The following is a 24,726-nucleotide window of genomic DNA, read 5'->3' as shown; positions in this document are numbered from 1 at the left end:
CAATGGAAAAATGACTCTTGAAAATGTAAACTTTGTAGAAGAGTTGAAGCACAATCTGCTGAGTGTGTCGCAGATTTGTGATAAGGAGTACACTATTCATTTCACGAAGAATGAGGCGATCGTGTTGAAGCCTGGTTTTCAGATACCAGACGAGTGGATAGTGATGAAAGCTCCACGTGATACAAATACTTATGTAATGGATATGAGGTCTACTGAAATGGCCACGGAAGAATCATGTTTAATGACGAAAGCAAGCGAATCGGAATCCAAACTGTGGCACAGGAGGATGGGGCACATTCATCTTCGGAAGATGAACCACATTGTCAGGAATGGACTTGTGATGGGCGTTCCCTTGAAAAGTTTTAACTTTGAAGACAAATGTATAGCATGCAAGAAGGGAAAGCAACACAAGAAATCCCATCTCACCAAGAAGGTCAACTCTATTGCCAGTACTCTAGAATTGCTTCACATGGATCTTTTCGGTCCCGTGTATGCAAAAAGTCTAGGAGGTACTTCTTACTGCTTGGTGATCACTGATGACTACTCGCGATATTCGTGGGTATATTTTCTGAAATCGAAAGATGAGACGGCTCAAATGGTGAAGAATTTGATTACCAAAGTTGAGAACGTCATGGGTAAAACAGTTAAGTTCATCAGGAGTGACAATGGAACGGAGTTCAAGAATTTTGAGATGGAGATCTTCTGTCTTCAGAAAGGAATTGAACACCAATACAGCGCTCCGTATACTCCGCAACAGAATGGAGTGGCTGAAAGGAAGAACCGAACTTTAATTGAAGGAGCCAGAACTATGCTGGCAGATTCGAAGCTTCCTGTGATGTTCTGGGCTGAAGCAGTTGCTACAGCCTGCTATGTTCTGAATAGAGTGTTAACTGTTAAGAGACTTGGTAAAACGTGTTACGAGCTTATGCAAGGAAGGAAGCCCAACTTGAGTGGTCTTGAACCATTCGGGTCCCCTTGTTCGATCTTGAAGACAAATTCTAAATTTGGCGAAGTAGCCGATGAAGGAATCTTAGTCGGTTATGTTGTTGGTACTCCCAACAGACGTGTCTTCAATACTTCGACCTGCAAGGTGGAGGTGGTGTGTAACACCGACATCACATGTTACCAACCGCCAAAACCAAGCAATGGACCTGCTGAGCTTTTCGACTATGTTAAGCTTTTTAAGTATTTTAACATACCGGATTTGGAAATTTCTGAAGAAGAAGAAAGAGTTGCGACGAAGATGATACTTGATGAGGAAGAAAATCTATTGCAAAGACAGCTGATTGATAAATGTCAACCTTCCTCATCAAACTCTACTGGTACCCCTGCTGCCTCAACGGAAGAAGAATTTTTCAATCCATTTCACTCTCAGCCAGAAACAACCATTGACGAGATCTCTTCTAATTTGGAAGATAATTTGCATGTCGGTTCTATTTCGACCACGAGAATTCATAAAGATCACCCTTTGGATAATGTGATTGGTGATGTGTCCTCAGGTGTACAAACGAGAAGTAGCTTGAATGAATACACCTGTGTCTATACAAGCATTAAGGAGACAGGAATAATCAATGAATGCCTGTACACCTGCTTTATAAGCCAGATTGAACCGAAGAATTATCAAATGGCTTTAAAGGACAGCTCGTGGGTCGAAGCCATGCAAGAAGAGTTGGCTCAATTCGAGAAGATGGAAGTTTGGACTTTGGTTGAAAAACCAAAGAATGGGCATGCGATAGGCACAAAATGGGTGTTTAAGTGCAAGAGAGATGATAAGGGGATTATTATAAGAAACAAGGCGAGGCTAGTCGTTAAAGGTTTTAATCAACAAGAGGGGATTGATTATAACGAAGTGTTCGCTCCTGTCGCCAGGTTGGAAGCCATAAGATTGTTTTTGGCGTTTGCTGCTTATGAAAAGATGAAGGTATTTCAGCTAGATGTGAAGAGTGCATTTTTAAATGGGAAAGTTGATGAGGTTGTGTATGTTGAGCAACCTCCGGGTTTTCCAGACCCAGACTTTCCAGATCACGTGTACAGGTTGAGCAAGGCGTTGTATGGATTACATCAGGCACCTCGTGCCTGGTATTCAACTTTATCGAATTACTTGCTCGAGAATGGTTTTGAAAGAGGGAAAATTGATAGCACGTTGTTCTTCAAAAGAGATGGAAGCGACTTCCTGCTGGTACAAGTCTACGTGGATGACATTATATTTGCTGCGTCAAAAGTCTCCATGTGTCAGGAGTTTGAAGCCGTCATGAAGAAAAGGTTTGAAATGAGTGCTATGGGTGAACTAACTTTCTTTCTAGGATTGCAGGTTGATCAGAAGAAGGACGGGATGTTCATTCATCAGACGAAGTATGTTCATGATGTGCTCAAACGATTCAAGATGGAGGACAGTTCTCCATATGATACTCCAATCTGCGTCAATCACAAATTGGGTGCTGAATTAGACGGTGATGCAGATGTGGACCCAACTCAATATCGGGCAATAATAGGTTCTTTAATGTACTTAACTGCATCTAGGCCTGATATAATGTTTGCTGTTTGTCTTTGTGCACGTTTTCAGGCAAATCAAAAAGAATCTCATTTGAAAGGTGCAAAAAGGATACTGCGGTATCTCAAGGGCAAGCCGAAGCTGGGGTTGTGGTACCCGAGAGGAGGAGACTTGGAGCTAATCGCCTACACAGATTCTGATTATGGAGGGTGCAATCAGAGTCGAAAGTCAACAACTGGAGGATGTCAGTTTCTTGGTGGCAGATTGGTGTCGTGGCAATGCAAGAAGCAGACTTCAGTCGCAATTTCAACCTGTGAGGCAGAATACATGGCAGCATCCAACTGCTGCTCTCAGGTTCTTTGGATTCAACAACAGTTGCGCGACTATGGTCTGAATTTCTTACTTACTCCTATTTGCATTGATAACACAACTGCTATCTCAGTAACTAACAATCCCGTGAAACATAGTAAAACTAAACATATTGACATACGTCATCATTTTATACGGGATTGTGCTGAGAAGAAATTGATTGTCCTTGAAAAGGTGGATACGCTTGATAATTTCGCTGAATTATATACTAAAGCGTTTGACAAATCCAGATTTCAAAACCTTATTGAACTGAATGGGATGATCAATCCCGAGTAACCATGCTTTTCTTGTAGTTAAAAAAAAAAAAAAAAAAAAAACGTCACTAATCGCTTAAAATTATGTCGGTTACCTCAGTTTGAAGGACATGTCTTAGGATATGTTTGGTCCTTATAGAATATGAGGATAGCCATTAACCAGATGACTGAAAGTGACCGGGGCGGTTATGATGAGTTTTTATTCTTTCGCTGAAAATTAGTCGATCATAATTAGTTAGAAGGACACATACTAGTATGTGGTCGGTCCAGCTGATTCATTGGATCTTCGGGATAGCCGTTTACCTGAAGACTTTGAATCGATCGGGGCGATAGAATTCAAAAATTTTCTGGGAAATGAAATTATTTTTCAAGTCTGTTACTTCGTAAGAAGTTCGTTAGCTATGTTTAACAGAAAATTGATCCAACCTTGGAAAATGATAGAAATACTAACTCTGTGTGCTTAACTAGTGAAGTTATTAGGCTTAAAAGGCTTTAGAACAGTCATTGTATGTCATGGTAACTTTTTAATGGTGCGTAAAAGTAGATGTGATACAAACTAAATTTACTTGATTTTACGTGGAAACTCCTAAACAGTTTTGCATGTCTTCATATATATCTTTCCGAATGATAGGCAGAAAAGTGATTACCCAGTCATACACGAGCCCGTAAGTGTTCTGATTCCCGTGAAGATAGCGTCTCAAGATACTGCAGTGATCCAGATTCGGGACTTGCAGTTAATTTCTACTTTGAAGTCTATGTTTATTCGGAAAAAAAAAAATAATAATAATAATATATATATATTTGGAGTTATTGAAACATATTAGAGATGACAAAATCAAGACTTCACAATCATTGAGTAAGAGAGAAGAACGGGAAGCAGATCAAGAATACTTACAACTTAATCAGACACTATGGGTCGAGGTCAATTCGGGGTGACTTGGGGAAAGCCAAATACGCTTTGAGGATAGATAGGAGGCATCAAAATCTCTGAGTTGTTGCTCACTTAAATTTTGAGGCTTAATCGAACCTAACTCGTATCACAGAAACGATGAAAACCACTTTAAGTTATACCTGCTTACAACCTGTCTCTATATGTCATAATACAGCTAAACACGGATCTATGTGACAGTCATGTGATTAGTATGATTCCTGTTCGGATCTTTTCTAAAAACGTGGTAGTCCCTAACTAGACTGAAATTTGATCCCTTATACTTTAAATTGTTTAAGTTTTTGTACTTAGATAGTTTTATGATTTTTTAACTGGTTACTTGGAATTGATCATGTCATTTATTTCTTAAAGGGAAGTTTTAAAGAGTTAATTGAAAAATGTTCAAATTATAAGGTTTGATTTTGTAAATATAGGCGATGTTGTTAAACAGGCGATGTTGTGAATAACTTCGCCTAGGCGAAGTTATCCGTAACTTCGCCTGTATAACCCAGACCCTATATAAGGATGTTCAAGAGTCAAACTGTTCATCACTTTTCAAAAACAGCGAACTTATCCGTATTTTCCGGCGAACTTATTGTTTATTTCGATTCCGAGTTATTTTTCCCATATTTCATTAAGATTCAAGGTTCGAGATGTCGATTTATCATATATTCCATGTTCATTCATGCTAATCAGGGGTCGTTTGGACCGATTTCGAAACCTCGGACCATCGGAATTTAAAAACCGATTTTGAAAACTTGTTTTTACGTGTTAAGAACCACTCTGATCGTCTAGATAACCTTAACATCATGTTTTCCGGATTCCTTAATCATGAAATCATCAACTGCACATTGTTCCATAATCCTTACTGTCGCCGATTCAGATTCAGGCGAACTTAAGGTTTAGGCGAAGTTATCCGTAACTTCGCCTGAGGCTTATCTTCGCCTGAGGCGATGTTGTCATTAACTTTGCCTGAGGCGATGTTGTGATGAGGCGAAGTTAACTTTAACTTCGCCTAGATCAATTTTACTGAATGTTAAATAGACGAACTTAAGGCTTAAGCGAAGTTGTTCCCAACTTCGCCCCACCTTTAACTTCGCCTATAAACAGATTATCACAACTTCGCTCATGGTAACCAGCGAACTTGTGTTATTCATTAACGTTTATCTAACTTGGTTCGTTTGTTGCAGATATGGCTGCAGTAGCTGGTGCTGGAGGTGCAGGAGGAGACGACGGTGACAATCAAAGGCAATTTTTCCCGGGTCACAATATGTACATCACCCTTGACCCGGAAGCGAGCGGCGTTGAGGATTACCGCGAGATTATTACTTTCCTCATACGCTCAAGGATTTTTCATGCTATCACGAACACTCTGCCGATATCCTTACCAAATATCGAAGACTTTTGGCAGACGGTAGAATACGATTGTCGTGTTGAGCCCCCGGTCATGCGAGCGACTGTGAACAACCAACAGGTTCAGTTCAATTCTGAACAGATTCGGGTGGCGTTACGGTTTGGAGAAGAGACGAGGGACGACCCAACTGAGTTTGTGGCTCCGTTTCGTGATGGAGCGTTTCTCCGAAAGGGCTATTCTGGTCCATTAGGCGATTCACAGAGACGGAAGGGTTTTCTACTTGGTCAGTGGCGCTTCCTTATGCACGTCATGATAGTTTGAATGTCAGGAAGGAAGGCGGGCACTGACGGTATGGGTGCGACCATGCAGTTCGCAATGACTGCACTGACTTACAATAAACGCTATAGTTTTAGTCAGACGGTCTTTTACGAGATTGACAGACAGAGAAGGGCGATGGCTCGGGAGCGGTTCATTATGTATCCACGTTTCATCCAGATGATATTGAATTATGTGGCTCCGAATCTACCTCAGCGACGACCAATAAGATACGTGGAATCTGTGAGCAAGCGTATCTTCGCTCAATGCCGCACTTCGAGTGCGAGGAGCAACCCTGAACGTCGTCCAAGGCATACTCCACTGTTTGGGTTTTTAATCAACCCAGAGTATGTTCCTGCTGGTGGGGACGAGTTCAGAGATCCTCAACCGCGACATGCAAGAGCAACTCAAGCTGCATCTGCTGTGCCTGTTGTGTCGGCTGCCGAGGATATAGATCTTGATGCTGTCTTTGGAGGTCAAGGTTATTTCGATATGGATCAAGTTGATAAACATGAAGAGGTGCAAGTCTCTGCAGCACAAGGTTCGGGTGTGAGTGTTACTAGAGCAGCTACGTCGATGGCTGACTCAGATTTAGATGAGATCATGAATGAGGGGAGACGGTTGATGGTGTCTCGAGAGAGAATGTTTGGGAAGATAAAGAGAACGGAGGATGATGATGAGTCAGAAGAGGAAGAAGATATACATAAGCTGATACGACGTTCAAGACGGGAAAGGACAGGTGCTGGTATGGGAGCTGGAGAGACTTCAAGGATGGTACGTTTTGCTCCGGCCTCACTGTCTTGTATGTCTATCGTTCCTACTTCTGTACAGGTTACAAGTACAAGCGCTGCAGATGTTCCCGTGGTGGCTACATCATCTGCTGGCATTCCATCTACCACTACTATCCAGATGTCGACTCCGGAGATTGTGTCTCTACCACCTCCAACGCTTACTCAGTCGGTGGTAGCTGTACGATTTGTAGAGTCAACGGTCGTCACTACTGCAGGGTTATCAGGTATGGTACCACCTGCGGTTACGCCTGCTTCTGATGTCTAGCCTACGCCTATGTCAGACTCAGAGAGAATAGCTTCACTAGAGCAGATCGTGGCAGAGCAATCGAAGACTATTCAACGCCTAGTAGAAGCAAATCAACTACAGTCATCCCTCCTGGTTGAGCATGGGAAAATTATAGATGCCTTGAAGGAGTTCTTGGCATCTCAGGGGGAGATGAGCTGTAAGGGCGACGAGCTAAGGACGAAAAGAAGAAATGACCGAGACGATGATCCCAATGCATCGAAAGATGCAGGTGGTGAGCTGCCAAGAACTTCTCAAGCTCTTGGTACTTCCACAGCTCAGGGGGAGTCTGCCGACGCGGCTGGTGGTTCTGGTGGTTATGATGTGGTGTTGGTTGATGATGACGTGATTGATGCGTTGAGGGAACTTGACGATGATATGTTCAGTGACGATGTGTTATTTGATGAAGATGTGCTGCCGAGTGATGTGATTGAGAAGATAGGTGAGCAGATTGAGATTGAGAATGAGATTGAGGAAGGAGAGATAGTAGAGGAAAATGTCGAACATGACATTCCAGAGGTTGAGAAGGCCGATATGGGTGATCAGACGGCAGTTGAAGATACTGAATAGGAAGAGCAGCCGAGGTGGAAGGAAGGATACGCTCAATGGTTCGTCAAAACGAAGAAACCGGCAGTCCCTTCCATGTTCAAAAAGAGTTACAACATTAAGGGATATGCTGAAGCAGAGAAAGGGATTATATGCTGGATTTATGATGAGCAGTTGCGGCTCTTCGTGATTAAACGATATGATGGAGTTCAGTACCTTAGAAGAATGTTTAGATCGTTAAACACACTGCCTGAGTGTGAGGTTAAAGACTTAGCCAGATTGGGGTTGATCAATCGAAGTGACGATAATATGGCTAGAGTCATAGGGAAAATCGTATGGAAAGAGAGCATAAAGGAAAAGAAGTTTGAGCTGTTGAAACCACAGAAAGGGAAACTTGTTGAAGACAAGGATAGAGGTTTGAGAGCTGATGGAAAGCCTTGGATGGTTATGAAGTATAAACCAATCCGGTACCTTAAAGAAGTACCGATGAAGCTTATGCCCAAGGATGTGCTCAAAGACCTAAAGTGGTGGTTCGTTGATTGTGAGACAGCGGAGGCAGTAATGGAAGATGAGGATGAACAAGAGATTCTTAGAGTTTACGATCCGATGCATCTTGTTAACTTATCGCAAGCTGATCTGAAGGTGCTTAACGAGAAGAAGATCTTTTATATTCCTGCTTGGAAGGATGAAGCAAGGAAATATCAAAGAGTTGTGTCGGTGTGCGTTAGAGAAGGACTGCACGCTTGAAGTTACAGGATTACGAGACAATAGCTGAAAGATCAAGATATGAAGCTACTGCCAAGGGGGAGTCTGTTGGTGCATAAATGTCAGTAGTTCATATGTCTAGTGTCTGTAATCGAGTCTGTAATATTGTTTATGTATTTGTTTGTTTAAAGCGAAGTTGTTGAGAAGTTCGCCTAGGCGAACTTGTTAACCAAGCGAAGTTGTTGACAAGTTCGCTTAGGCGAACTTGTTAACCAAGCGAAGTTATGGACAACTTCGCCTGAGGCGAAGTTGTCGTGTATTTATATAGGTTACGGCTGGTTGGTTTTAAGAGTGTATGTTTAAGTTGTTAGAGTTCGTGTAAATCAGTGAGTCAAGTGACGTGAGGTCGAGAGTCTGTAACTGTGATTATATCACGTGTCGAGTTATTAATATAACGTGTGTTTGTTCGTATCGTATTCGTGTGTTCGTGTGTTTGTGTTCTACGTCCGTAACGATCTACACAAGGATTCCGCACCTGTGTATATCGGGATATCTCGTGTGATCCGTCCAGGGAACCTACACTTCTTCTGATGATACTCAAGTTGGTGATCAAGTTATTGAACCCGATGTTGCTCATACAGCTGAAAGTGATGATTCATATCAGCTGGGAGAACATTAAAATAATTTATTTGAAAATGTTGTTGTTACTGAGAATCCCACGCTTTGGATTCATAACTATCATCCAAAGGAAAACATCATTGGAGAAATCGATGCGGGTGTACAAACGCGTCATCAAGTTGCTTCTTCGAGTGAAAACAATGTACTATATGGTTATGCAGATTTACATTCATCTAGAATCGTAAATCTGGCCAAATACACTTGCTTTCTATCCCAAGTAGAGACAACGTCGACTCGTAAGGCACTTGAAGATCCTTATTGGGTAGAGGCAATGCAAGAGGAATTGCAATAGTTTAACCGACTGGGTGTATGGGATCTTATTGATAAATCTGCTAGAGTCAAGAAGCCTATTCTGTCTAAATGGGTATTTAAATGTAAAAGGGACGATCGTGGAGTGATTGTGAGAAACAAAGCACGACTAGTGGTGCAAGGTTTCCATCAGCAAGAGGGTATAAACTACACTAAGGTATATGCTCCGGTTGCAAGATTGGAAGCTATACGAATCTTTCTGGCTTATGCGGCTTACAATAATATTAAAGTCTATCAAATGGATTTGAAAAGTCCTTTTCTCAATGGTAAATTACACGAGGAAGTGTTTGTTTGACAGCCTTCTGGCTTTGAAGATCCTGATTATCCAGATCGAGTTTACCATTTAAACAAGGCCCTGTATGGTCTACATCAAGCCCAGAGAGCTTGGTATGGCACGTTTTCCGACCATGTGACTGATAACAGCTTCAAGCGAGGGACTGTCGACTGCACTCTATTTATAAGAATATTGCTGATGATCTTCTCCTCATTCAGATATATGTTGACGACATTATCTTTGGGTCAACAAACGACAAGTTATGTAAGGAATTCGAGAAGTCCATGCAAACAAAGTTCGAGATGAGCTCGATGGGAGAGATGAACATTTTTCTAGTGTCGCAAGTTCACCAGTCTGCAAAAGGAAACTTTATTCACCAGACTAAATATGTGAATGGTGTCTTGAGCCGATTCAAGATATCTGCCGGAAAAATCCCTTTAACTCCTCTCCCCAAGGGTGACAATTTATCACCGGATGAATTGGAGGACACCGTTGATCCTACCCTCTATTGGGCTATGATTGGATCTTTAATGTATCTTACGATTTCTTGCCTTGACATAATGTTTGCATTTTGTTTATGTGCTAGGTACCAAGCTATTCTTCAATATCTTGGATCTTTAAGTGACTCACTTGGCAGCGGTCAAGCGTATTCTTCAATATCTGAAGGGCAATCCTGACATCGGGTTACGATACCCCAAGGACGATAACTTTGAACTTACCGCCTTTTCTGACTCAGACTACGGAGGTTGCAAGATTAATTTAAAATTGACTACAGCAGAGTGTCAATTCTTAGGAAGCCGGCTTGTTTCCTGCCAGTGTAAGAAGAAGACGACGGTTTCCACTTCAACCGCTGAGGCAGAATATGTTGCAGCTTTGAGTTGCTGTTCGCAGGTTTGTGGATCCAACAACATTTGACCGACTACGGTTTGAAGTTTCTAATTACTCCAATTTTAATTGATACCTCTGCTGACATTAACATCACCAAAAATCCCATACAAAACTCTAAAACGAAACATGTCGAAATTCGATATCATTTCATATGGGATTGTTTTGAAAAGAAATTAATCGATCTTGAGAAATTACATACTGATTTTCAAAAATTCGATCTTTTTACCAAAGCCTTTGACAAAACTCGATTTAAATATTTTCTTGGTTTAAAGGGCCTGAACGCCCTTGTTGATATCGTGAAACAAGGATAACTATCTTTATTTTCGGTTTACTTTTTCTTTAATATTTTATCTTGGTTTTGGATTTTAGGGGGTGAAAAATAGAAAATACAAAAATATTGTGCTTTCAGTTTGTATAGATAAAACCCAAAAACATTGAAAATTTTGAAAAATCATAAATTTTGTGTTTTCTTGTTTTTAATGTCTTTAAAATATTTTGAAAATCCAAACACATTTTAAAATCTTGACAAACCAAAAATATTGTATTTTCACTATGTGTAGAAAAATCCGAAAAATCAAAAAGATTGTGATGTTTTATTCTGTTTATAAGAAAATTGAAAAGAAAAAAAAGATTGTGTTTTATGTATGTAAAGAGAAAATCTAAAAAGATTTTTGCATATTTTCGCTGAAAAATTATGTCAATTACCTACATTTGAAGGACATACACGTGTATATGTTTGGTCATGATGTTTACTTGTAAACATTCGGGATAACCATTTACCTGACATTGAAAAGTAATTGGGGCGATTGTTATGCGTTTTACTTTATTTTCTCGGTGAAAATTATGTCAGTTATTTAAGTTTGTGAAGCATGATTGCATGTCTTGGTCCTATTATTCACTTGTGAATTGATAGGATAGCCATTAATATATAGACTAAATTTAACTGGGGCGATTATATTCATTTTGTTTTATGCTCTTTAAAATTTTGAGTTTTTGAAGCAAAAAGAGAAAATGATAGTACATTGATCATTGACCCCATATCCAGCACGAAATAAGCTTAAAAGACTGAGTTCTTAACTACATTGGTGCATTGATAGGTATTAAACGAGCTGTTAGCGTAAAGTATGTGATATAAACTTAAAGAAAATGCCAAATTGAAAGAGGTGTTAGTCTCTAACAAAAATCTCGGTGAGGATGGCAGAAATGTAATAACCTCTCAAACTCAAGCCTTATATTTGTCTGATCACCAAAAATAAAATAAAGAAAATACCAAGTGTTAAGGTTCTGGACACTGTGAGTCTTTATGCGGCTTAATCTTCTTGGTATTCATATGCATGAATATTTCATTCGTTTTTAGAGCAAACCCAAAGTCATTAAACTTGATCACTGCTGTACATCGTAAAAATCTAAACTACTGACATGATCAAAATCCGCTGTTAGTCATACATTTGTTCCTCCCTTGTGCGCGTCTCAATACCAATAAGAAACGGATCCCAGGAGCCAACAGATGGACTCGTGCATACTCAATCATAGTAAAAGAAAATCAATGCACTGCTCACAAATTTCTATAAAAATCAAATTTTGATCAACATTATAATGGTTTAACTCAATTTGCGGTGATATGGCAAAAATCAAATTAAGCTTGAACCAATATTAGAGGCTCATAGTTTCTGATATTCTGTGCTCTAATTGAACATTTAATCATATCACATAAACGCTTTAAAGTTTGTTATAAGATTTAAGTGGACAACAATATCAATGACCGAGTTAACGCCAGTTACAATATCATTGAAATATATAACTATGATGGAAGGGCAATTTGGTCAATATGATTCTCTGCTCAAACTCACCAAAAATTCAAAAATATTTTCTGCTTTATGTTTTAGTTTCATATAATATTCTTGTAAATATCTTTCAACAAAAATTCAAAATGCCAAAAATATTTTACTTTTTCTTTTACATATTATTTAATGATTTTTAAGTTGAGTGGTTTTTGGAATTTAAAACACGTTAAGGTATTTGATTATCGAGATACGGAATTTCGTTGATTTATTTGACAATAGGTATAAAAAATAATAATTAATTTAATTATTCTTTTATTAAATTGATTTAATTAATTATTTATTTAATTTAAAATTAAATAAAAGTAATTCGTTAGTAATGTGTAACGAATCAGAGTCCTTCATAACGAATTGATTTCTAATTTGTTAACCTATTTTGCTTCCGCCACTCTGTAACGAATGACTCCTAAATCGTTAATCATAACTTAACGAATTAAACACGAATTACATCTAATTTGTTATTATTTCGTCTAAAACTTTAACGAAATAATTCTATTTTGTTATGCCACATGTCACGAATCACCTAATTCGTTATTTCAAAGTTCAAACGAATCAGATGAATTGTTACCTTGGAGAATGTGTAATGTCAGATTATATAGGGATTCGTGAACCTCTTCGTTTCAACTATTCACTATCATCTTCACATTCCTACTGTTACTCTGCCATATTTTTCTCTAAAACTCGATCATCATTATATTCAATTCTAATCCGTGATTTTGAATCATAAAGTAGAGGCGATCAAGGCGTAATGATTTTCGTTATACCTAATGAACATTTTCAAGGTTACTTTGTTGATTTTGTTAATGGATTTTTAAGTTATTGATAAACCTTTATTTACCCTAACTGTACCATGAGTTGGTATAAAAGAGTAATAAAACTACATTCGCGATGTGTTTTCGAGATCCCTGTGATCATTTGTTCTGGTTTACATTGTTGATTATGGTTGAACTGATTTCAGATTGGCAATTTTGACTTTTAATGTTCTTGGTAATTTTGACCTTGACCATATTAGTCAAACATTAAGCTTAAGAGCCATTCGTTATATTGTAACGAATTGGAACAATTTCGTGTCCAATTCGTTACACATATCACACAAATCCGAATATAAATCTTTAATTATAACGAAGCAGATTTTAATTTGTTATTTATAACGAATCAGACTATAATTCGTTATGCTTTCAATAATGATTCGTTACATTTTATTCTCATTATTTACTTGATAGCGAAGTAGCTAATTCGTTATACTGAACTACCAGTTCGTTATAACGAATCAAAATATTTAACGAATGACATTATTAATTTAAAATAAAATTACTGGTTTATATACTAAAAAATTTACTTAATTATTAATGTTTATTAATCTTTGAATTTTTTTTATCAGTCATGGCCGATAATATGGATCAGGATCCTTCCGCCGCTGAGCCACAACAACAACAGCCATGAGATCTTCCTTTACTTCCAAATGACAAAAGATATAACGTGTGTGCCTTCGTCGGTACAAATTTTGCTGACGAGAATGTGTTTGGTGAGATGTTGACGTTCATACGTCGCTCGCGTATTCATTATGCTGTCACTGCAAATCCTGACATTCGTTTCAGCATCATTCGTCAATTTTGGAATACTGCTAAATATGTGGAGACTGAGAACCACATTACTGCTGAAGTAAATGCGAGACCAGTTGTAATGTCAAATAAGACTGTTCGAAGGTTACTGAGATTCGATGATACTATTGATGACCCGAGTGAGTACCACAAAGAGTTAATCAAATGGTTGTTTGGACGATTATTTTATTCTGGTGATCTTGATGAGTCCGTGTATAACAAGGCATACTTGTGTCCCACATACAAGTACTTACTGCACGATCTTATACACTACCATGGTGGATGGAAAGGGGGGTTTTGACGAATGCCAAATCATGCTTCAATCTGCCTTCGTTTCGTTACTATTGAACAAACCATTCAATTTCTCGGAATTGATCTTTGATCATCTCAAAAAGAATTTTACTGTTGTGAAACGACGCACAAAATTTTTGATGTATCCTTGGTTTATCCAACTGTTCGTTCAAGATTCCACCTGCGATTTGGTGCTCGATCTAACACGCGTCGACAATAAATTAAAGTTGGAGAATATGACCGCTGATACTATAAGAAGAATGAAGTCATATCGACAAACTCCTCCTCCACGATTCAAACGTTTGATTGGTCATGTATTCAATACATATTATGTATGTCCTGACAATGATCGCTGGATCCATGATGACTCGAATTCTGAGCGTGAGGAAGGACCAGGTGGGAACGATGATGATGAGGGTGATGATAATGATGGTGGTGATGGTGGTATTCCTGCTCAACAGCAACGTGTTGAAGCTGAGGCAACTGTTGTTGAAGCTGCTGAACGCAAAAGAAAAGGGAAAGCGGTGGCAGGTGAAGGGTCCTCGAAGCGTCGAGTGACAGCTGGAGCGGGTGCCTCTTACTACTAGCACCCCAAGGTCGTCCATTATTCAACGCCGGCGGTGCCTCTTACTACTAGCACCCCGTATTTTACGTTGATGACCACACTAACCTCTGATCCTAGGCATGGCATGATTCCAAAGACTATTCTATCTACTTTGCCAAGGCCTACGACTGCTACATCGGTGGTTTCACCTACACCGATGATGATGCCCCCACCACCTATGTATATTCCGTATATGAGGCTCAATCGTCCTCAAGGTCTTGTTTAGCCGATTCCTCGCTCGTTTAATGTAATGACGCTGAATCAGCAGACGAATATGCTTTTGAGCTTATTGCATCTTTATGATAATCAAATGTCTGCTGATTGTCGGAATCAAGATCGTCTGATGGAGAATCAAAAGAAGCTGCTGATTTATGTCTCTTTTTTCCAAAACGAGACCAAAGCCATCCGTGAGATTGTTACGTCTCAGGGGGTGAAGATAAAAGAACAAGAGGACATAATTTTTCAGCTTACATGCAAAGATGATGCGCTCAAGAAGCTTAGAAACGATTAGGAAGATCCTGACAAGTCAGGTGCTGGAGGTGAGACTAACAAACTCATGACTCATCATCTGGTGCAAGTACTAGTGATGGTGTTGGAGATTTGAGTAAGCAGGTGGTTGTTTATCAAGATTCGCAATCTCAAGCCTATTGAGTCCATAAAGGCGGACACTGTTTTATTCGTTGATGATAAGGGGGTGATAAGAAGCATTATAAATGCTCATGAGATTGAGGTTGTGCAGTTTGTTGAGCGGTTTTTAACACGAGATCAGATTTCTATACTGTTTGGTATAAATGACGATGAACAAACCGTGTTAGAGGATGAGGAGGATGTGGAGGTCGTGAATGATGAAGAGGTCTTTGATGATCCGAACATTCAGATTAACACATCTTTCATTTATGAAGAAGAGGAGGTTGAGGTTGAAGATATAATAGCTGAGGAATATCCTGACTTATTTCAACACTCTAACGTTGATCAGGGTGCTCCGTATTTACTGAAGAAACTGTCAAAGCAGCTGATGTGCTTAAAACAGTTAATTAAATATTAACTAAATTAAACAAGTAATAAAAACTACACCTAATACTCAACTACACAAAACGCCGGCAAGTGAACATATCAATTGTATTAAAGCTAAGTAAGTCCAGAATATCGAACACACATGACTCTATAAATTATGTTAATTAACCTAATTAAACTCAATTGCAAAGTACAACTATTTATTATATAAGATTAACGGGGGTTTTTATTAAACTAGTATTAAACTAAGAAAGTAAATGAACAAGTAAACTAGAAACAAGCATTAAATCACAAGATCGAAACCAATAAGAGAATGAATCAACCTAGGTAAGAATCCCATACATCAACAATCATCAAACAATGGACAACCAACATGATATGAAAACTAATTTCTAAATATATTCATCTAACAAACCCTAGAGGTCCCTCGATCGCATCAAGTAAAATCCTAAAGAATCAATATTAGATTATTAAGCAGTCAGTTGGATTGATTTCCTCACAGTCATCAATTAGGATTAATTAATAATATCACAGGCAAGCAATCTCATGAAACACTAAACCCTAGGTAAATTGATAAACTAAACACGACATCAAGAACAAGGATCAACACAATAACCAAGCATACTGTCACTAATCTAACCTAGAATGCGATGGACCAAGACACATGATCAACTCCTCACCTCACAGCTATTGGAGTTCAGCAAAACATTCAAAATCCTAATCAATGATCAACAAGCTTCTATGATCTAATAGGCCTATTCAATCACAATAATCAAAACACCAAGTAATGATTAAACGTAAACCCTAATCCTAAAGAACAAAATCAAGAGAGATCTATGTGAAGCAATAGTTAACAATCAATCAAGATAATAAACATTCATATGCATCATGAAAGCAAAATCAAGTCCTTACTATTAATATAACGAAACCATAATCAAAAAAATTGTCCAAAGCAAGAATCAAGTCAATACATGTTCATCAAACCTAGGTAGACATGAAGTCTAGCCTAGAATCATTCATAAAAATAATCCCAAACAAATATTAAAAACAAAGAAGAAAGACATGATAAAAACAAAGAACAAGGAATGAAAGTTAGAGCAATAAAACCCTTGGTAATTGATCCTTGAACACCTCATTGAAAGACTTGTTAATCCTCTTTGATTCCTTGCTTCAAAACACCTTCAATCTCTTGGTTTTTCTCTCAAAAACGGCTGCAATAACTAATAATCTCGGGTAGGTTTATAACATTATGTTTATAGTGCGAGCTGGGTTTGTTTGTGAAGTTTGCTGGGCTCAGAAGCAGTAGGCGCCGCGCGACCAAGCTAGCCCTCCATGGCTGCGCGACACGGCGTACATGGGAGGGGGCTACGAGATTTTCTTTGATATCCTTGTTATATCTTGTGAAATCATGATTAATCTTTTTCCTTGAACTCCAAGTAACAATAGGAACCTTCTAGAACTTCTTTTCTTGGACTCATAAGCCACCATCTATATGAAAACAAATCAAAACACTAAGTGAACCAAATCATATTGACGAGTAAACACGAACTTAAACTTCACATGAAATGATAGAAAGAATTAGAGTTTAACATGCAAGACACCGAAAGATTTAAAACATGATAAATATCTAATAAACTTGACTCAAAACCAAAATTAATAAAAGATGAATAAAACACGAACTAAACTGAACTCAAAACCTTAAATATACATAACTTTACAAGGGATTCGAGATGTATAAATATACGTATATCAAATATCCCCAAACTTACTCTTTTTTCGTCCCTGAAAAAGTCTGATGAAGTTCGATCAGAATCGGAAAATACAGTCTTAAAAACATATAGGTAAATTTTTAAAGCACAGAAAAACGCAAAAACTGCGATCACCGATATTGTTGTCCACTTAAACAAATGCCTTAATCTTTACCGGGAAAAATAAGATCTGACAATAAAATTACTCAGTGGTTTACACAATTAAGACCTGCTTATTTTCAGCTATTTTACCGGACTAGACCACCCCAAATTGACTTAAACCTCAGAATTAGCAGAATTAAAACCTTTGTTGCTCCATTTTTTTTTCATGAATAGTTATGACGATCAAGGGTATTGTTTATCCACCTACGCTTAAGCATCAAAGTCAGCAGCCATTAGATACTATTAAGGTTCAATTAATTAATAGCTACTGTTCCCCACAAAATGACATACCCCCGTTACCAAGTAATACCTCGAACCCATCACCATATGTGAGCATGCAAAATTTCATCTGTAGGGTTGTAGGTTCCCTAGATGGATCAACACGAGATATCTCGATCTACGTAGGTGCGGAATCCCTGCGTAGGTCGTTACGAGCGTAGAAGACACGAATAGATCAAACACGATACGATAAACAAACACGTTATATTATAACCAAAACACGTGATACAATATCACTATTACAGACACGAACTCTCGTCCTCACGTTACAGCTCTCGTAACTTCGATAATGATCACACCAACTCTTTCTAAGCTAAGCCGTAACCTATATAAATACACGACAACTTCGCCTGGCATGTTCAGGCGAAGTTGTCCATAACTTCGCTTGACTAACAAGTTCGCCTAAACAGCGAACTTGTTAGTAACTTCGCTTAAGACATATAAAACATAATTAATCATTACAGACTCGATTACAGACACTAGACAATGAACTACTGACATTATGCACCAACAGACTCCCCTTTGGCAGTAGCTTCATGTCTTGATCTTCAAGTACGTGTCTTGTAATATTCAATCTCTTGGTCTTCATGCATGTACTCCTTCTCTCACGCATACCGTGACTACTCGCTGATATTTCCTCGCTTCGTCTTTCCAAGCAGGAATATAAAATATCTTATTTTCATTTAACACCTACAAATCAGCTTTCGATAAATTAACAAGATGCATCGGATCATACACTCTTAGCACTTCTTGTTCTTCTTCGTCTTCCATCACGGCTTCAGCAGTCTGGCAATCAACATACCACCATTTAAGATCTTTCAACACATCTTGAGGCATAGCCTTCATTGGAACCTCTTTCATGCATCGAATCGGTTTGTTCTTCATTACCATCCATGGCTTGCCATCTGCTCTCATTCCTCTTTCCTTATCTTCCACTAGCTTTCCCTTCTGTGGCTTTAATAACTCAAACTTCTTTTCTTTAATACTTTCTTTCCACACGATCTTCCCAATAACTCTGGCCATGTTGTCGTCGCTTCTATTAATCAACCCCAATCTAGCCAAATCCTTCACCTCACATTCAGGCAATGTATTGAGAGATCTCAACGTCCTTTTAAAGTAATGGATACCATCATATCTTTTCACCACGAACACTTTTAACTGTTCATCATATAGCCAACAGATAATTCCTTTCTTTGATTCAGCATAGCCTTTGATATTATAACTTTTCTTGAACATGGTTGGAACAACAGGCTTCTTAGTTTTGATAAACCAATGAGCATAGCCTTCCTTCCATCTAGGCTGCTCCTCCCATTCTGTATCATCATCTACTGTATCTTGACATACATCTGACTTTTCAACTTCAGGGATCTCGTGTTCAACATTCTCCTCAACTATTTCACCTTCTTCAACATCATCTTCTATCATAATTTCTGCACCAATCTTTTCAATCTATTCGACTGGTAGAACATCATCTTCACACATAAATTCATCATCCAACATATCATCATCCAACTCCTTCAAGGCATCGATCACATCATCTCCCATCTCCTCGTCATCTACCATCACCACCTCATCATCACCAGAACCTCCAGCTGCACCTGCAGACTCCCCTGAGCTGTGAAAGTCCCAAGAGCTTAAGTAGTTCTTGGCAACTCACCACCTGCACCTTTCGATGCATTGGGATCATCGTCTCTGTCATTCTTCTTCTTTGTCCTGAGCTCGTCGCCTTTACAGCTCGTCTCCCCCTGAGATGCCAAGAACTCCTTCATAGCATCTATAATTTTTCCATGTTCAACCAGGAGGGACGACTGTAGTTTATTTTCTGCTAATAGGCGTTGAATAGCCTGGGTCTGGATAAGATTCACCCTTGATTGTTCTGCCACGACCCGTTCAAGTGCAGCTATTCTTTCCGAGTCTGATAGGGTTGCATCGAAATCGAACCTCATATGCGATAAATCGTGAGTGTACTGAGGAGGGATTTCCGATGAAACCGGGACATCAGAAGTAGCTGTGGACGTAACCGCATGTGGTATCGTGACCGACAACCCTGCAGTGTGAACCACTGTCGATCAATAACCTGTGCAACAACCTCCGACGGAGTAAGCATTGGAGGCGGCAACGATACAATATCTGGAGTCGTCAGCTGGAGTGTGATGGATGGGAGGCCAACAGATGATGATGTAGCCACCACGGGAACGTCCGTGGCGCTTGGCCTTGTGACCTGTAATGGTGTAGGGACGATTGACATACCTAACAGTGCGGGCGGAGCGAAACGTACTACTCTTGAACTCTCACCTGCTCCCATACCTGCACCTGTCCTGTCCCTTCTTGAACGTCTGATCAACTTATGAATGTCTTCTTTTTCTTCTGACTCACTGTCGTCATCTGTCCTCTTTCTCTTCCCATACGTTATTTCTCGAGTTACCATCATACGTCTTGCCTCATCCATTACATCATCAAAATCTGAGTCAGCCACCGTCGTAGCTGCTCTAGTAACATCCACCCTCAAAACTTGTGCTACCGAGACCTGTACATCTTCTTGAGGATCAACTCGGTCCATATCGAAGTAGCCTTGACCTCCAAACACTTCATCAAGGTCTATCTCCTCTAGTGACACAACAGGAGCAGCAGGTATATGTTGAGGTGCTCCTGCCTGTTGTGGTTGAGGGTCTCTGAACTCGTCCCCATTGGCAGGAACATACTCCTGGTTGATTAAATACCCAAAGAGTGGAGTATGCCTGGGACGGAGCTCAGGTTTGCTCCTCGCGCTCGATGTCCTGCACTGAGCGAAGATACGTTTGTTCACACTCTCCACGTATCTGATCGAGCGGCGCTGAGATAGATTTGGAGCCACATGGTTCAAGATCATCTGGATGAATCTTGGATACATAATGAACCTCTCATACGCCACTGCCCGTCTTTGTCTATCGATCTCATAGAAGACCATCTGACCGAAGCTATAACGTTTGTTATAAGTCAGAGCAGTCAGCGCCGACTGCATGGTCGCACCCATCTCGTCAGTACCCGCCTTCCTCCCTGACATGCAGACAATCATTACGTGCATGAGGAAGCGCCACTGATCGAGTAGGAAACCCTTCTTTCTTTGTGTATCGCCCAACGGGCCCGAATAGCCCATTCGTAAAAACGCTCCATCTCGGAAAGGAGCCACAAAGTCCGTCGGGTCATCTCTGGTCACATTCCCGAAACGTAAAGCCGCCCGGATTTGTTCAGAAGAGAACTGAACTTATTGATTGTTGACGGTTGCTCGCATAACCGGGGGCTCAACGCGGCAACCGTATTCCACCGTCTGCCAAAAATCCTCAATATTGGGTAAGGATATCGGCAGAGTAGTTGTGATCGCGTGGAATATCCGCGAGCGAAGGAGGAAAGTGATGATTTCACGGTAATCCTCTACACCACTCGCATCTGGGTCTAACGTAATATACATATTATGACCCGGGAAGAACTGCCTTTGATTATCTCCTCCATCATCACCGCCTGCACCACCAACTCCAGCAATAGCAGCCATATCTGCAACAAACGAACCAAGTTAGATAAACGTTAAAGCATAACACAAGTTCGCTTGTTACCATGAGCGAAGTTGTGATAAAATCTGTATAGGCGAAGTTAAAGGTGGGGCGAAGTTAGGAACACGCTTCATCTTTAAGTTCGTCTAATAACTAATACGTAAAAAGGTCCAGGCAAAGTTAATGTTAACTTCGCCTCACCACAACATCGCCTCGGGCGAAGTTAAACCTCAGGCGAAGTTGCGGATAACTTCGCCTAATCCTTAAGTTTGCCTGAATCTGAAACGGCGACTGTTAGGTTTACGAAACGACGTGCAGTTGGTGAATTTAACGATTGTGGACTCCGTAAAACTCGATTTTATGATGGTCTAGACGTTCAGGTTGTTCACAACCACGTAAAAATAAGTTTGAAAAAAAAACGGTTAATAATGGCCGACCGACCGAGGTCATGAAACCGGTCTAAACGACACCAATGACAAAGATTATTAGCTATGACGACACTACGAACCTTGAATCGATAACGGAAACTGAGAAAAAGAACAAAGATGAAATCGAAAGACAAGTTCGCTGGTTAATCGGATAAGTTCGCTGAAAATACGGAGAGAATAAGTTCGCTTGTTTTGAAAATTAATGAACAGTTTGACCTTTAGAGTCCTGTATATAGTGGCGGAGATATACAGGCGAAGTTGTGGATAACTTCGCCTAGGGCGAAGTTATTCACAAGTTCGCCGATATATCAAATTTTACAAAATCAACCCCTATAATTTGAACAATTTGCAATTAAGTTTTAAAACTTCCTTAAAGAGTTACATGACACGATCAAGACTAAGTAACCAAGTATAAAATCAACAACTACATAAATAGGAAAAACTTTTAAAAATTAAAGTACAAGGGATCAAATTTCAGTCTAGACAGGGACTACCATGTTTTAGAAAAGATCCGAACAGGAATCATACTAACTACGTGACTGTCACATAGATCCGTGTTTAGCTGTATTATGACATAAAGAAACAGGTTGTAGGCAGGTAAATAACTTAAGATGGTTTTCATTGTTTCTGTGATACGAGTTAAGTTCAATTAAGCTCAAAAATTAAGTGGGCAACAACTCAGAGATTATGATGCCTCCTATCTAATCTCAAAGCGTATTTGGCTTTCCCCAAGTCACCCCGAATTGACTTCGACCCATAGTGTCTGATTAAGTTTGTAAGTACTCTTCATCTGCTTCCCGTTCTCTTTCTTACATCATGATTGAGAAGTCTTGACATTGTCAGCTCTAGAATGTTTCAATAGCTCATAAGGTTTTTTATTTTATTTATTTATTTTTATTTTTATTTTTTTTCGAATAAACATTTACATAGACTTCAGAGTAGTAAACAACTGCAAGTCCCGAATCTGGATCACTGCAGTTTCTTCACACACTATCTTTACGAGAATCAGAACACTTACGGGCTCGTGTATGACTGGGTAATCGCTTTTCTGCCTATCATTCGGAAAGATATATATGAAGACATGCAAAACTCTTAAGGAGTTTCCACGTAAAATCGAGTAGATTTAGTTTGTATCACATCTACTTTTACGCACCATAAAAAGCTACCATGACATACAATGACTGTTCTTAAGCCTTTTAAGCCTAATAACTTCACTAGTTAAGCACACAGAATCAGTATATCTATCATTTTCCAAGGTTGGATCAATTTTCTGTTAAACATAGCAAACGAACTTCTTACGAAGTAGTAGACTTGAAAAATAATTTCATTTCCCTTAAAGAAAAATTTAACTTCTATCGCCCCGACCAAATCAAAGTCTTCAGGTCAACGGCTATCCCGAAGATCCAATGGATCAGCTGGACCGACCACATACTAGTATGTGTCCTTCTAACTAAGTATGATCGACTAATTTTAAGCGAAAGAATGAAAACTCGTCATAAACCGCCCCGGTCACTTTCAGTCGTCTGGTTAATGGCTATCCTCATATTCTACAAGTAGAAATGAGGACCAAACATATCCTAAGACATGTCCATCAAACTGAGGTAACCGACATTGTTCTAAGCGATAGTGATGTTTTTTTTTTATTTATTTATTTTTTTTTAATATGCACAAAAAGCATGGTTACTCGGGATTGATCATCCCATTCAACTCAACAAGGTTTTGAAATCTTGATTTGTCAAACGCTTTAGTATATAAATCAGCGAAATTATCAAGCGTATCCACCTTTTCAAGCACAATCAGTTTCTTCTCAGCACAATCCCGTATAAAATGATGACGTATGTCAATATGTTTAGTTTTACTGTGCTTCACGGGATTGTTAGTTACTGAGATAGCAGCTGTGTTATCAATGCAAATAGGAGTAAGTGAGAAATTCAGACCATAGTCGCGCAACTGTTGTTGAATCCACAGAACCTGGGAGCAGCAGTTGGATGCTGCCATGTATTCTGCCTCACATGTTGAAATGGCGACTGATGTCTGCTTCTTGCATTGCCAGGACACTAATCTGCCTCCTAGAAACTGACATCCTCCAGTAGTTGACTTCCGACTCTGATTGCACCCTTCATAATCAGAATCTGTGTAAGCGACTAGCTCCAAGTCTCCTCCTCTCGGGTACCACAACCCCAGCTTCGGCTTGCCCTTGAGATACCGCAGTATCCTCTTCGCACCCTTCAAATGAGATTCTTTTGGGTTTGCCTGAAAGCGTGCACAAAGACAAACAGCAAACATTATATCAGGCCTAGAAGCAGTTAAGTACATTAAAGAACCTATAATAGCCCGATATTGGGTTGGGTCCACATCTGCATCGTTGTCTGAATCAGCACCCAATTTGTGATTGACGAAGACTGGAGTATCGAATGGAGTGCTGTCCTCCATCTTGAAGCGTTTGAGCACATCATGGACATACTTGGTCTGATGAATGAACATCCCATCCTTCTTCTGTTCAACCTGCAATCCTAAAAAGAAAGTTAGTTCACCCATAGCACTCATTTCAAACCTTTTCTTCATGACGGCCTCAAACTCCTGACACATGGAGACTTTTGATGCAGCAAAGATAATGTCATCCACGTAGACTTGCACCAGCAGGAAGTCGCTTCCTTCTCTCTTGAAGAACAACGTGCTATCTATCTTCCCTCTTTCAAACCCATTTTCAAGCAAGTAATCTGATAAGGTTGAGTACCAGGCACGAGGTGCCTGATGTAGTCCATACAACGCCTTGCTTAACTTGTACACGTGGTCTGGAAAGTCTGGGTCAGGAAAACCCGGAGGTTGCTCAACGTACACAACCTCATCAACTTTCCCATTTAGGAACGCACTTTTCATGTCTATCTGAAATACCTTCATCTTCTTATAAGCAGCAAATGCCAAAAACAATCTAATGGCTTCCAATCTTGCCACAGGAGCGAACACTTCATTATAATCAATCCCCTCTTGTTAATTAAAACCTTTAATGACTAGCCTCACCTTGTTTCTTATAATAATCCCTTTC

Source organism: Bidens hawaiensis, unplaced genomic scaffold (genome assembly GCF_021521415.1).
Source record: "Bidens hawaiensis isolate Kalapana, Puna unplaced genomic scaffold, B.hawaiensis_p1.1 tig00004414_1, whole genome shotgun sequence".
NCBI lineage: Eukaryota > Viridiplantae > Streptophyta > Magnoliopsida > Asterales > Asteraceae > Bidens > Bidens hawaiensis.
Note: the sequence above shows the minus strand (reverse complement) of the source record.